This window comes from Eleutherodactylus coqui, chromosome 7, assembly GCF_035609145.1.
Source record: "Eleutherodactylus coqui strain aEleCoq1 chromosome 7, aEleCoq1.hap1, whole genome shotgun sequence".
NCBI classification, from domain to species: Eukaryota; Metazoa; Chordata; class Amphibia; order Anura; family Eleutherodactylidae; genus Eleutherodactylus; species Eleutherodactylus coqui.
The window spans coordinates 127,336,074-127,349,970 of record NC_089843.1 but is presented as its reverse complement, the minus strand read 5'-3'; positions in this window follow the sequence as shown (position 1 = coordinate 127,349,970).

Sequence of the window (13,897 nt, the reverse complement as noted above, 5' to 3'; positions counted from 1 at the left end):
GCCCCCTCCTCTTATGCCTCTTCTAGATGTTCACTTCACCTCCTGCAATCAACATTATAGAGAGACCTACAACAATTTCCACTCTGCGCCCCTAAAATAATTTAAATCCACCCAAAAATGTTAGTAGAAATGCTCTGTAAGCTGCACATGCAAAAAGATATATATTTGCAGTAGTAAAAATCTGTCATTCTGGGTGGCCATGTGCCCTCCATCAAGCCACATCTTCTTTTCAGAAATGTGTGAAGGCTGGCACGAAAACAAGTGTCAAGTTTGTCTCAAGTGAGCCTTGCAGCAAAATCTGTGACATTTTCATGGCAGAATTCTGCTGTAAAAAGCAAAGTAAATGCCCCCATAGTGTATAAATACTAACATACAGAGCATTTGTACTCTGCCATTTTTGTTAGTCCCATTGAAATTAATGAAGTGGCTGCAAACTTGTGCAACCACCACTCTATTCAATCTTCTTGTCAGGATTTGAACCTACAACCTCCTGCAAACTGAGCGGGAGTCCTTCACACCGAACTATTCAGCATAGCGCTTCTGAGTCTTAAGGCCCATTTACACTCAACGATTATTGCTCAAAACGATGGCATATGAGCAAGAATCGTTGCGTATAAACACTGCCATCGTTCACTTTTCGGCTGAACAATGATTTTAAATTGATCTTAAAATCCATAATTCACCTGGAGAGAGAGATAACAGGGATCGCACATTGTGTTCTGCAGGGAGTCGGAGATTGCATTGAATTCTGCCGACAGCCCATGCGAGAACAATTGAGGTGTGTGCAGAGATCAGACCACATGCCGTGCTCCGCAAACAGCTCCTGGAGGCCCTTTTACATGCAAATGAAGCTGATAAAGTGTTAATGGACATTGGTGTCCATTAACACTTTATGCAAAACGATCACTAAAACTGTCAATCTTTCAATGGTTTGAAAGATTGCCTTTACATGTAAATGGGCCTTTAGTCCCACGTTCCTTGTCCTTGTCTCCTGTTCCATGTTCTCTGTTCTGTGTTTTCCCTGTCCAGTTCACCCCATGTCTTGTACCTTCCCCAATTAGTCTCCTATATAAACCTGGCCCTGCTCCCTCCTTTCTTGCGTGTTTATTGTGCTTTGTGCCTCTAATCAAGCTATCCTCCCATGTACCTGCTCCTCTATAAACTGATTGTTCAACTCATGTACCAGATTGCAAAACCCTTTGTACTATACTGAAATCTCGTGTACCAGACCCCGGATGCTTCCTTCACCTCGTTTTATGCCAGTGGAGGTTACAACAAAGTGACTCTCCTCCTGCGCCAGATCGTGACACTCCTTCTCACTGTGAGGGTCACAATGAGGAGGATAGGGGGTTCACGTGATGCCCCCCACTCAAGTTCGATGAGGTCTTACAGGTGAGATCACCACCATTTAGACTTTTCTCACGTATCCTGTGGATAGATGCTAAAAATCTATATTGCTACAAGCCCTTTAAGGCCCATACACAGCCGTATGTTCAGGTTGTGTATTCCACAGACCACACACAGCCCCATTAGAGCCAGTGAGGCTATTTACACTGGGTGGATCCTGTGAAAAAGAAATCACTGCATGTATTATTCTGATCTGTTTTCACGGATGAGAATAGCACATGCAATAACCAGATGTCTGTGTTCTGTCCAATATGTTTTGCAGCTGATATTCATGGCTGCCATGTGAATGCGGTCTTTGGTCACTTTCAGACGAGCGTATTGGGTCCGTGGTTTGTGGACTCATAAAGATCAGTACTGATGACATTAGGTTGTAATGTCACCTATAACATGTCTGTATTATGGATGTGATACACTATGCCTGTCGGCTTTAGGGCTTATTCAAACAGATGCATGCAATTTCGGTATGTGAAATCGGAGCATTTTCACTGTGTATATTTTTGCGCATTTAGGCCATACTTGGTCCTTCCTGCTTTCTTTGTGAGCATATTCACTATATTTTTTACATGCACAAAAAACGATGCAAGAAGGACCAATTGATGTTATTCGTTTTTGTTTCCTGCCTTCATGCATGAAAACACCATAAGGCCTTAGTCACACAGGCATTTTTTCCCGCGATTTGCGGATCGCATGACGGATGTGCATCCGCAAATCGCGTGACCGGGGCCGAAAAATCGCCCGAAAAAACTGCTCCTAGCCGCGTTTTAATAGAAACGGGCCGGAGCTGTCCAGCGCATTGAATTCAATGGAGCCGGCAATACAGCCGGCTCCATTGAAAGCAATGGGCTGCGGGCGATCTCACGATGAATTTTCGGGAAGGGCTTAAAAATATAAGCCCTTCCCGGAAATTCATCCAGAAATGTGTAAAAACAAAAAAAAAATATATACGCACCTGGTCTCGGCAGACGGAGTTCAGCCGCGGCCGGCTGGCAGTTCTCCTGAACTGCTCTGAGTAGTATTCAGCAGTTGGGGATTTAAAATCCCCGCCTGCTGAATGAGCTGCCTCTGATTGGTCACAGCCTCACCAATCAGAGGCAGCTCTCACTTACCCATTCATGAATTCATGAATGGGTGAGTGAGTGCTGCCTCTGATTGGCTCAGCGCAAGGACCAATCAGGGGCAACTCTCAGCTGTCATTCAGCTGTTTTTACACATTCCTGGATGAATTTCCGGGAAGGGCTTATATTTTTAAGCCCTTCCCGAAAATTCATCGTGCGATCGCCGGCAGCCCATTGCTTTCAATAGAGCCGGCTGTATTGCTGGCTCCATTGAATTCAATGGGCAAACATCATTCTTCTCTGCCACAGCTGTTACAGCTCTGGCAGAGGAAAATGATTTGTCTACTATATGTTCTCAATGGGGTCGGCGCTGCTGCCGCCGGCCCCATTGAGTGCATATAGAGAAGAGAACAGGAATCGCAGATCGCAGATAGGTGCGATCTGCGATTTCTGTTCTATAATTTATCGGACGAGCGCATAAAAAGCGCTCATGTGTCTTATCCGATACCATTGCAAAGCAATGGTTTAAAAAAATCGCCGGACACAAGCGCATATCGCGCGAAAAAGCGCCCGTCTGACTGAGGCCTCAATATGCAATTATCATGTAAATTCATTGCATTTATATTCACTTCCATGGGAATGCTCAAAATAGGGCATGTGACAATTTTTTTCAGATATTTGCTTCAAAAACGTATGTCAGAATATACCAATAGAAAACAATAGCGTTGTATTCTGTCTGTATTACGTACTCACGTAATACTGATGAAAATATGCCGTGTGACTGAACCCTGAGTTTGTATAGTGATGCAGTACTTCTTCATAACATGGTAGTGATAAATGGGCACTATGGGGGAGATTTATCAAGACACACTCTGTTTCACCCTGTTTATTAACCCTTTCAAGACACAGTTTCTATGGGCCCTGAGAGCACTGCAGTTGTTTTTAGTTTTTCCATCACTGCTTTCTTTGAGCCATAACTTAAATTTTTCTATCAACTGTATGAAGGCTTGCTTCTTGCAGGACAAATTGTTATTTTAACCCCTTTAGTGGCCTGGAAAATCTCCTTCCTCCAAAATTTGGAAATTATTTTCCAAAATTCTAAAAATGTAGTCCTTCATTACAAAAAAAGTTGCAATGAGAATGTGGCATTCCTTAATAAATACTTGCGAGATTTAATTGCATTGCTGACTCTCATTTAAAAAACCTTCCCTGTGAGGCATGACATGGTAATAATAAACCTGCAACTGAAGCGGTTAAAGGGGTTGTCCCGCGCCGAAACGGGTTTTTTTTTTTTTCAACCCCCCCCCCCCCGTTCGGCGCGAGACAACCCCGATGCAGGGGTTAAAAAAGAACACCGGAGAGTGCTTACCTGAATCCCCGCGCTCCGGTGACTTCTTACTTACCTGCTGAAGATGACCGCCGGGATCTTCACCCTCGGTGGACCGCAGGGCTTCTGTGCGGTCCATTGCTGATTCCAGCCTCCTGATTGGCTGGAATCGGCACGTGACGGGGCGGAGCTACAAGGAGCCGGCATCCAGCACGAGCGGCCCCATTGAGGAAAGAAGAAGACCCGGACTGCGCAAGCGCGGCTAATTTGGCCATTAGACGGCGAAAATTAGTCGGCTCCATGGAAACGAGGACGCTAGCAACGAAGCAGGTAAGTGAAAAACTTCTTATAACTTCTGTATGGCTCATAATTAATGCACAATGTACATTACAAAGTGCATTAATATGGCCATACAGAAGTGTATAGACCCACTTGCTGCCGCGGGACAACCCCTTTAATTGAACCATTTTGGAATATGTATGATGTATTGCAAAAAAAATTCCCTTTATTCTAGGGAGATAAGAAAAACCCAGCAATTCTGACATTGCCTTTTTTTTAACAGGGTAAATAACATATCAATTTAATAGTTCATGTCGTTACATCTCAATTATTATTACTAGTCAGGGGGATTTGTTAGCACCAGAATGTCAGGCTTGCAACTGTAGTGTCAATAGGAGACTGAAGGCTTAAACAGATGAGCGTTTGCGCAGGTTTTTATGCACTTGAAACTCACACCCATAAATACGGCGAAGCGAAGACATTGATTTCAATGAGTTCGTTCTCACAAGAGCGTTCCTCATACGCAATTCCTATGCGTGAGAATAAATAGAACATTTCTGGCACGTTTATTTTATGTGTGTAAAATAAGATAGGACTTGCTCTATCTTTCTGTGTTTTGCGCAGAAAGCTGACATAGAAGTCAGTGGCGTAAAACCTTGCGTTAAACGAGGGGAAAAAAGTCAGTTGGCCCTTATTTGGCTTTAAATAGCTATTATATTCTACGGAAAGGGAGTAACACGTGTACGTGTGAACTGGCATCTCGATCGCAAAAATTACATTACTATGTGCTGGCATGTGCGTATCAGACAGATTATTGCTATCTCAAAACTGGATTTGTGCCTATTGTTCGCCTTTGGAAGCCCTCAGGGTGCGTTCATACATAGCTGATAAAAATATTGGTGGAGATCTGCAGAAGATTTCACCACTTCAATTGAATTCAATTCAGTTGCTGCAGATCTACACAAAAATCCACTACAAAATCCGTTCCACATCAGCTACGTGTGAACACACCCTTAGTGGGGCATTAAATACTAAATGGGGCCAAGTGGGGAATTATTACTAAATAGGGCCATGAGGGGCATTATTAATAAATGGGGCCATGAGGAGCATTAATACTAAATAGGATCCAGTGGTGCACTATTATTAAATAGGTCCATGAGGGGCATTATTGCTAAACAGGAGCATGAGGGGCATTATTATTAAACGGGGCCATGAGGAGGATTATTATTAAACGGGGCCATGAGGGTCATTAATACTAAATAGGATCAAGTGTTGCACTATTATTAAATAGGGCCTTGAGGGGCATTATTGCTAAACAGGATCATGAGGGGCATTATTATTAAACAGGGCCATGAGGAGGATTATTCTTAAACGGGGCCATGAAGAGCATTATTATTAAACGGGGCCATGAGGGTCATTAATACTGATTAGGTTTAAGTGGTGCATTATTATTAAATAGGGCCATGAGGGGCATTATTGTTAAACAGGACCATGAAGGGCATTATTACTAAGTGGGACTATGTGGGGAATCATTATTAAATAGGACCATGAGGAACAATGGAGCATTATTATTAAACAAGGCATTACTACCAAACAAAGCAATTAGGGGCATTATGATTAAAGAGAGCATTACTACTAAATGAGGGTAATAATTATTATAATGGGCCATGAGGCACAATTGGGTATGATTAAACGCGGCATTATTACTAAACAAGGCTATGAGGGGCATCATTAGTAAATGAGGCAATGAGGGGCAGTATCACTTAATGGAGACCAAGAGGGGTATAACTATTAAATAGGGCAACAAGGGACATTATTACTAAATGGAAGTCCTTACTGAATGGGGAGGATAAAGAACTAATTATAACTGATTGGGGGCACATTTACTTTGTGGGACCTGCAAAGGGCACAAAATGGGGGATACTAATACTGTGTGGAGCACCATGGGTAGCTTTAATACTACCTGGGTCACTACAGATGGAGAGACTCTGTAGAAGTTTAAAAAACAAAGCCAGGTGACTGGGAAATTGGAAGAGTTAAAGATGTCAGTGTGTCAAATTCTGCATAGACGGGTTGTGACTGCAAGAAGTCAACATTGTGGTCTAGACCGGATGGAGAAGAGAAGGGAAAGTGAATGACTTCAGTTAGAGAAGGTGTGACCTGTGATCACTCAATATAACAGCACAAAGGACGTCACGATCACTGGATAACTGTATTGTAATAACAGTCTGCAGAGAGTCTGCATAGAGCTGGTATGTACTGCTACATGCTCACTGTATAGTGCAGTGTTTACCAACTCCAGTCCTCAAGGCACCCAAACAGGTCATGTTTTCCGGATACCCTATAATAAGAACACCTGTGGCAATTTCGGAGGCACTGACAATAATTACATCGTCTGTGTAATACTGAGGAGGTCCAGAAAACATGACTTGAGGAATTGGATTTGGGAAAACACTGGTATAGGGGGTAATATTTGTCTATATATAACGATAGTCCCCTACTTGCGAACGTTCGAGTTATGATCTTTGCAAGATGTGAACAATCTGTCCTGCAGGGACCGGACAGGCTTCTATCAACTGTGCAGTTGCTAGGCAGTCAGGGGGGTCTTCTGAAAGGTCCTAGGGTTGCCTATGCACAGCGCCTATAAAGCCATACGCTTGATAGGCACTCTGCGTAGGCAGCCCTGGGGCTTTTCAGAAGGTCCCCGGCTGTCTAACAACCGCACAGCGTCCCGCGATCTTATCGCAGGACACTGTACGGGACCCCTGAACGTCGGATGCTGTTTCTTACCCGGCGGCAGCAGTTCCGATGAGCCACGCCGCTCGTCGGAACTGTTAACACTTTAAATACCGCTGTCTATTCTGACGTTCTATGGAGCTGGATCCACCCGCGATCCCCTCCATACAACCATTTGTTCGGACATACGAACAAATGTACTTGCAAGCAGGCTTCTGGAACGGACTATCTGTAGTGTTTTTCAGTACAGATTTTGATATGGATATGCAGCAGATTGCACATTTTCAATTGAAGGAGTGCAGTCTGTTGCGGATTTTGGTGTGGGTTTCAGCTATGAAAAATCCACACGGAAATCTGAAGATTGTGAAGCAGGTCAGCAGCAGACTTCACTTCTCCAATTGAAAGAGGTAAATCTGCTGCAGATCTGCATAATAATCTACCATGTGTAAATGTGCCCTAACCATATAAAGTAAAGCAAAAACTACATTTTCTTTTTAAATGTTCTTCTAGCACCACACCGCCCCTTCGGTCCCAGAAGCTCCTGCAATGTTCAGGGCTGGTTCATTGTTCATCATTGGCTTCAGCGGTCATGGGCCATTTATGCAGACATGATTGCTGAGGCCAGTGATTCACTGCATTAAGGCCCATTTACATGGGACGAACTGTTGGGCAAACAATGCCCAACACTCGTCCCAGTGATGCTCACTCTTGTGCTGTTACACAGAAGCGAGCATCGCTGAAAGCGCTGCCAGCATGGAGGTGGGGCGCCGGGAACCCAGGTTTTTGAACAGCTCTGAACAAGCCTATATCATAAACACTTTTTCATCAATCATCTGCTGAGGTTCCATGATGACAGTTTCACAAAAAGTGGCAACATCCTGAATTAACAAATACCAAACTGCAGTCCTGTGAAATCATGGTATGTCCTTGAACATATAATAGCAAAGAGGAGCGCCGAGCTGCATAATAGCTAACATCTTTGCATTGTAACTATTATTCCTAATTCCATTGAATAATTTTACCGAGCATGGATATTTTTTATTAATCATAGAAGGAAAATACAAAACAAACAAAAAAATCACATAGAGTGGCCATATACTCACTGACACTTTGACATAAGAGAGCAGGTATGAACACCACTTATCCCTTAACATGCAGACAGTCAGACTGCTAAAGAGAGGAGCAAACAACACATGTGGAGAACACTGATGAGCAGCCACTCACACACCTTCGCTATATTGAGTAGGTGGCTGCTTAGTGTGCAGCCCACATTGCACGTGTAGTGCACCATGCAGGCCTACAACCTAATAACGGTGCCATATCTGAAACCAGCGGGTTGCCCTGCATCCCACAGATAAACCCCAATGGCACTGGCACCCTGGGCTCCCCCAGCGTTCAAAGCCGCAAGTGCATGTTACCGAAATATGCGAGGTATTTGTTGATACTTTGGCCAAAATACGTGAGCCCACAGTCCAACGTCAATGGTCCTCGTTTCTTGTCGTCCCTACACTAACTTTAGTTAAAAATCACTGAAGGAAAATACAAAACAGGCAAAAAATCACTCAGATTTTTTTCTTGGATATATATATATATATATATATATATACATATATATATATGGTTGGGATGGACTTTGCACCTTTCTGCTAGTAATTTATATATATGAAACTGCACATGCCCTGATTAGTTTTTTGATTCCATATTCTACAGAGAGCCATCGAATATGGGATATCAGGCCTACAGATATCCTCATCACAGTGAGGATAATATGGGCTATAATGTAATGCATTTTAAAAGAATTTTAATTTTCGAGAGGTGTTCTCCCAGCACCATAAACAGACTATAAGTACTAAGGCTTAGTTCGTCAACATCAGAAAAAGACAGATAATGGTGCTATCACAACTATGTCTTTTAGATACATTGAAAGTCTTCATTTATTCACATTCATATACACCTTGTCAGAATGTCCATCCACAGTAAGCTACATCAGTTTCTAAATAGTAGAAATTTCATAAAAAATAATAAGCTGCAGAACCTACTGTATATAACTACATCAATATCTCTTTTTTGAGCAAAGACTGAAAAAATAACTTTAATTTCCTTTAAGATTATTTTACTTCATATTCCCACTGGGCGAACCACATATGCTATCTAAATTTAAATGAAAATTCAAATGAGGTTTCCAATGTTACAAGGAAGCATCTTGCGGATATCTCCCAGAGATGAACAGCTGAACATTTTTTAATAAAACACCTGGTCAATATGCAAATCCAAACTTTAAGCAAACTTATACAAAACATTTAAAGTAAATATTAACAGTGGCAGTCAGATAATCATTGTTTTATCAATAGAACAAGATAAGGAAAGAAAATCACTAAATTGCTGCTCTAATTGTAACAAATGGTATTGTTATATATGCACAGATATACTGTATGTTTGTTACATAACATAACAGATGACATTTCTTACTAATTACTATTTACTGAGCCAACTATGCTATTCTATACTCCATATATAACGGAAAACAAATGGGAACCTTGGAAAATGAACCCCAAAGTGGTATCTGTTTCACTAGTCCAAGGGAATGGTTTAATTTGGTTCTATTCTAGGGTTCCATCAGAATGGTGTTTTTGGCAGCTGTGACTGAACTCTCTGACATAATCACACACTGTAGTAAATAAGACTGTGTGAACACTGCTTTACTGAAAGGTTTCATCACATATAACAGCTGATTGCTGGGGGCAACAGAGGGGGACTTCCAGTGATCAGCTTTTTGTCAAGGAACTTTTCGAATAAGTAAGGATTGTCCACTTTGGACCTTTAAGACCAGATAAAAATACAGCACATTGTCTAAAACTGACCTGAATTTATACCAACTTAAGCTTGAGGAAAAACGGAAATGAGTAGCTAGCCTTCAATAAAACTGTTGAAAGACAAGGTGTATCAGAAATTTTACTATTCCAAAATTTATAAAGTTTGATCCTTGTCTCTCCTTAGCAGTCTGTAAGGGAGTGGAGGAGTTCCCTTATGAAGAATGAGTATTTCTTCCTATCTGAATTTATGAGTGGCACTGGTCCACAAAAGCTCTGCCTCCTTAGACTCTATGGATGGTGATGCGATTAGCACGTCATTCACCTAGAGGACAAAGAAATTGGCCATGGTCTATGTGATGCAGATAGCATGTCATTAGCTGGAGAGAGTGAAGAAGAGAACAGGTGGCATTTTAAATGGTGCATGCCACATGGTATGCACTGACTCTCCTCATTGTGGTTGAGCACAGGAAAGAGAAGCTGATGTTATGACTGTTGAGGTGGGGAGCAGAGAAGTTGTTCCAGTATACCAGGCCTGAAGAGAGTCCTCAACTGGAGATGAATGATGGACATCAGAAGAAGGCCCCACAAGAGCTCCCATATGTGGAAGAAGATGGAGTCTCCCTCTCACCCTAACTAGATAATGATGGCTGCAGAAATGAAAGCTGCAGCAATGACTAGTGAGCAATGACTAGAGAGTGCCAGGGTTATTGCTGCTACGTCCCGAGGACTTTATACTTTGGTCTGTGCATCAACCCACACAGCCATAGAAAAGTCGGAAGGATTAATGCCTCTGGTGAGTGGATGCCGCTATAGTAAAGCAAACCCTGAGCCAGGACGCCACAGATTACATCACCCCTGTATCAGGGAAGTCCCTTTTGGGACAACCAGTAAAAGAGACAAAAGACTTTGCATATATTGAACCCATGAGGCTGCAAGGCCTGACACTGGGGACTGTCTGAACCTCTGGCAGTTCATCTCAGTTGAACCCACTAAAATTTCTTATTCTCTACCTTCTCTGTCCTTTCACAATAAGTGTATGCTCTATATACATAAAGTTGACTATTATGAAGAAGAAACCAACACAAACATAGGGAGAACATACAAATTCCATGCAGATGCTGCTCATAGTCTGATTTCAACCTAGGCTGCGCTGCAAGGCAACCACTGAATTGCCATGCAGCTTCTTTCTTCTCCAGCTACTCTATAAATGTATTCACTTTATAAAGATTGTTACATTTGTGGGGGCTAGTAAGCACCAGGCCCACATGAACGTTACCAAGGATAGGGAACACCAGGTGAAACTACCATTGCTTAACACTTCTCTCTATCTTCTACAAAGGAAGATGACCAAGGACCTACTTGAGCAGGGACATCGCCCAACAGGGGGCAGCCCAGCAGTCTTCAGATCTGGGCCCTTATTGCCCCTAGGAACACACGCACCCAGGCTAGCACGCATACACATGCCACCACCAACAGGGACAACTGGACACGATAAGAAAACACACAGAGCCATAATCACACTATACAGCAGCCAATACGAAAACACTAGTAGCAGATGTTAATGCTATAAATGCCAGGCATTTGTTAACATTTTGGCCAAAATATGGAAGCTAGTGGGCCATGGGACAGCTCCCGGCAATACCGGTAGTCCCTACACTGACCAGGAGTCCAGCGACATAACCAAGCAAAACCACAAGACACAAACCTTTCTTGTAGGCAACACTCATAGAACCTGCTTACACCAAACACAGAGAGAATGAGAACAGAGAAAGCTGAACACACCCACACCTGGGCAGACAGCTTTTATGTGCACTAACCTAGAGTGATTGGCTGACTGGAGACACATACACGCCCAGGGAGCACAATCCCCCACACCTGAGCAGGAACGCTCCAGCGAACGTGTAGTGCAACAGATCTCAGGAGACAGAGCTGGGTGGCTGTATACTAGTCAGCATTGAATATTTAGCTTGCTCATATTGCAACCTGGCCCTCTGTATTCTACCAGGGTCTAATGGTGATTAAGCCTACCCTGCAGTTTATCAGATGGTGCATTCTTGGCTTCTTTTTCTGTGAGTTATGTTTTCATATACCCCAAGTAGATCTGAGCTGTTTAGAACTGAGATCACATGGCTATCTGAGGAAAAAGAGTCCAGGTGTTTCAGACAGAAGAAAATAACTAACCAATGTAACACTAACTCACTTACTGTATATATACTGGGAGACAGCTACATACTGAATGCATAAAAAGATCTCTGGAGTCATACTTTAAGGACCTGTATATTCACTAACAAATTGTCACTCAAAGTACCAAGCTTAAAGGAGATGTCCCGCGCCGAAACGGGTTTTTTTTTTTTTAAACCCCCCCCCCGTTCGGCGCGAGACAACCCCGATGCAGGGGTTAAAAAAACCACCCGCACAGCGCTTACCTGAATCCCGGCGGTCCGGTGACTTCAATACTTACCGCTGAAGATGGCCGCCGGGATCCTCTATCTTCGTGGACCGCAGCTCTTCTGTGCGGTCCACTGCCGATTCCAGCCTCCTGATTGGCTGGAATCGGCACGTGACGGGGCGGAGCTACACGGAGCTACACGGAGCCCCATAGAGAACAGCAGAAGACCCGGACTGCGCAAGCGCGGCTAATTTGGCCATCGGAGGCCAAAAATTAGTCGGCACCATGGAGACCAGGACGCTAGCAACGGAGCAGGTAAGTAAAAAACTTTTTATAACTTCTGTATGGCTCATAATTAATGCACAATGTACATTACAAAGTGCATTATTATGGCCATACAGAAGTGTATAGACCCACTTGCTGCCTCGGGACATCTCCTTTAAAAAAATGTTCATGTTTAGTTTACGTCCCAAGAGAAATTGGTGGTGTTCTAGATACCAGAGTCACTCTTATAAGAACAAGAGGTGAATGAAGTCCCCAGGTGGAAATGTTTGTAAAATCAGTTGTTGAAGAGATAAGAAAAGTACCTTCCGGACACAATTTTAATAATTCACCAAAACACTACAGGATTGCATTTCATCAGTTACATGAGATGAAGAAAGTGGTCTTCAAACCTGTGAACAAAGGTGAAAATGGGATATGACTAGAGATGAGCGAGCACGAAAATGCTCGGGTGCTCGTTACTCGGGACGAAAATTTCGCGATGCTCGAGGGTTCGTTTCGAATAACGAATCCCATTGAAGTCAATGGGCGACCCGAGCATTTTTGTATATTGCCGATGCTCGCTAAGGTTTCCATTTGTGAAAATCTGGGCAATTCAAGAAAGTGATAGGAACGACACAGCAACGGATAGGGCAGGCGAGGGGCTACATGTTGGGCTGCATCTCAAGTTCCCAGGTCCCACTATTAAGCCACAATAGCGGCAAGAGTGCCCCCCCCTCCCAACAATTTTTACTTCTGAAAAGCCCTCATTAGCAATGCATATCTTAGCTAAGCACCACACTACCTCCAACAAAGCACAATCACTGCCTGCATGACACTCCGCTGCCACTTCTCCTGGGTTACATGCTGCCCAACCCCCCCCCCCCGTACGACCCAGTGTCCACAGCACACACCAAAGTGTCCCTGTGCAGCCTTCAGCTGCCCTCATGCCACACCACCCTCATGTCTATTTATAAATGCGTCTGCCATGAGGAGGAACCGCAGGCACACACTGCAGAGGGTTGGCACAGCTAGGCAGCGACCCTCTTTAAACGGGGCGGGGCGATAGCCCACAATGCTGTACAGAAGCAATGAGAAATCCAATCCTGTGCCACCTCCATCAGGAGCTGCACACGTGGGCATAGCAATGGGGAACCTATGTGCCACACACTATTCATTCTGTCAAGGTGTCTGCATGCCCCAGTCAGACCGCGTTTTTTTATAGTCACAGGCAGGTACAACTCCGCAATGGGAATTCCGTGTGCACCCACAGCATGGGTGGCTCCCTGGAACCCACCGGCGGTACATAAATATATCCCATTGCAGTGCCCAGCACAGCTGATGTAATGTCATGTTAAATGCAGGTGGGCTTCGGCCCACACTGCATGTCCCAGTCAGACTGGGGTTCTTTAGAAGTAGACACATGCAGTTACAACTCCCTGTGGACCCACAGCATGGGTGGCTCCCTGGAACCCACCGGCGGTACATAAATATATCCCATTGCATTGCCCATCACAGCTGAGGTAATGTCATGTTAAATGCAGGTGGGTTTCGGCCCACACTGCATGCCCCAGTCAGACTGGGGTTCTTTAGAAGTGGACACATGCAGTTACAACTCCGTGTGGACCGA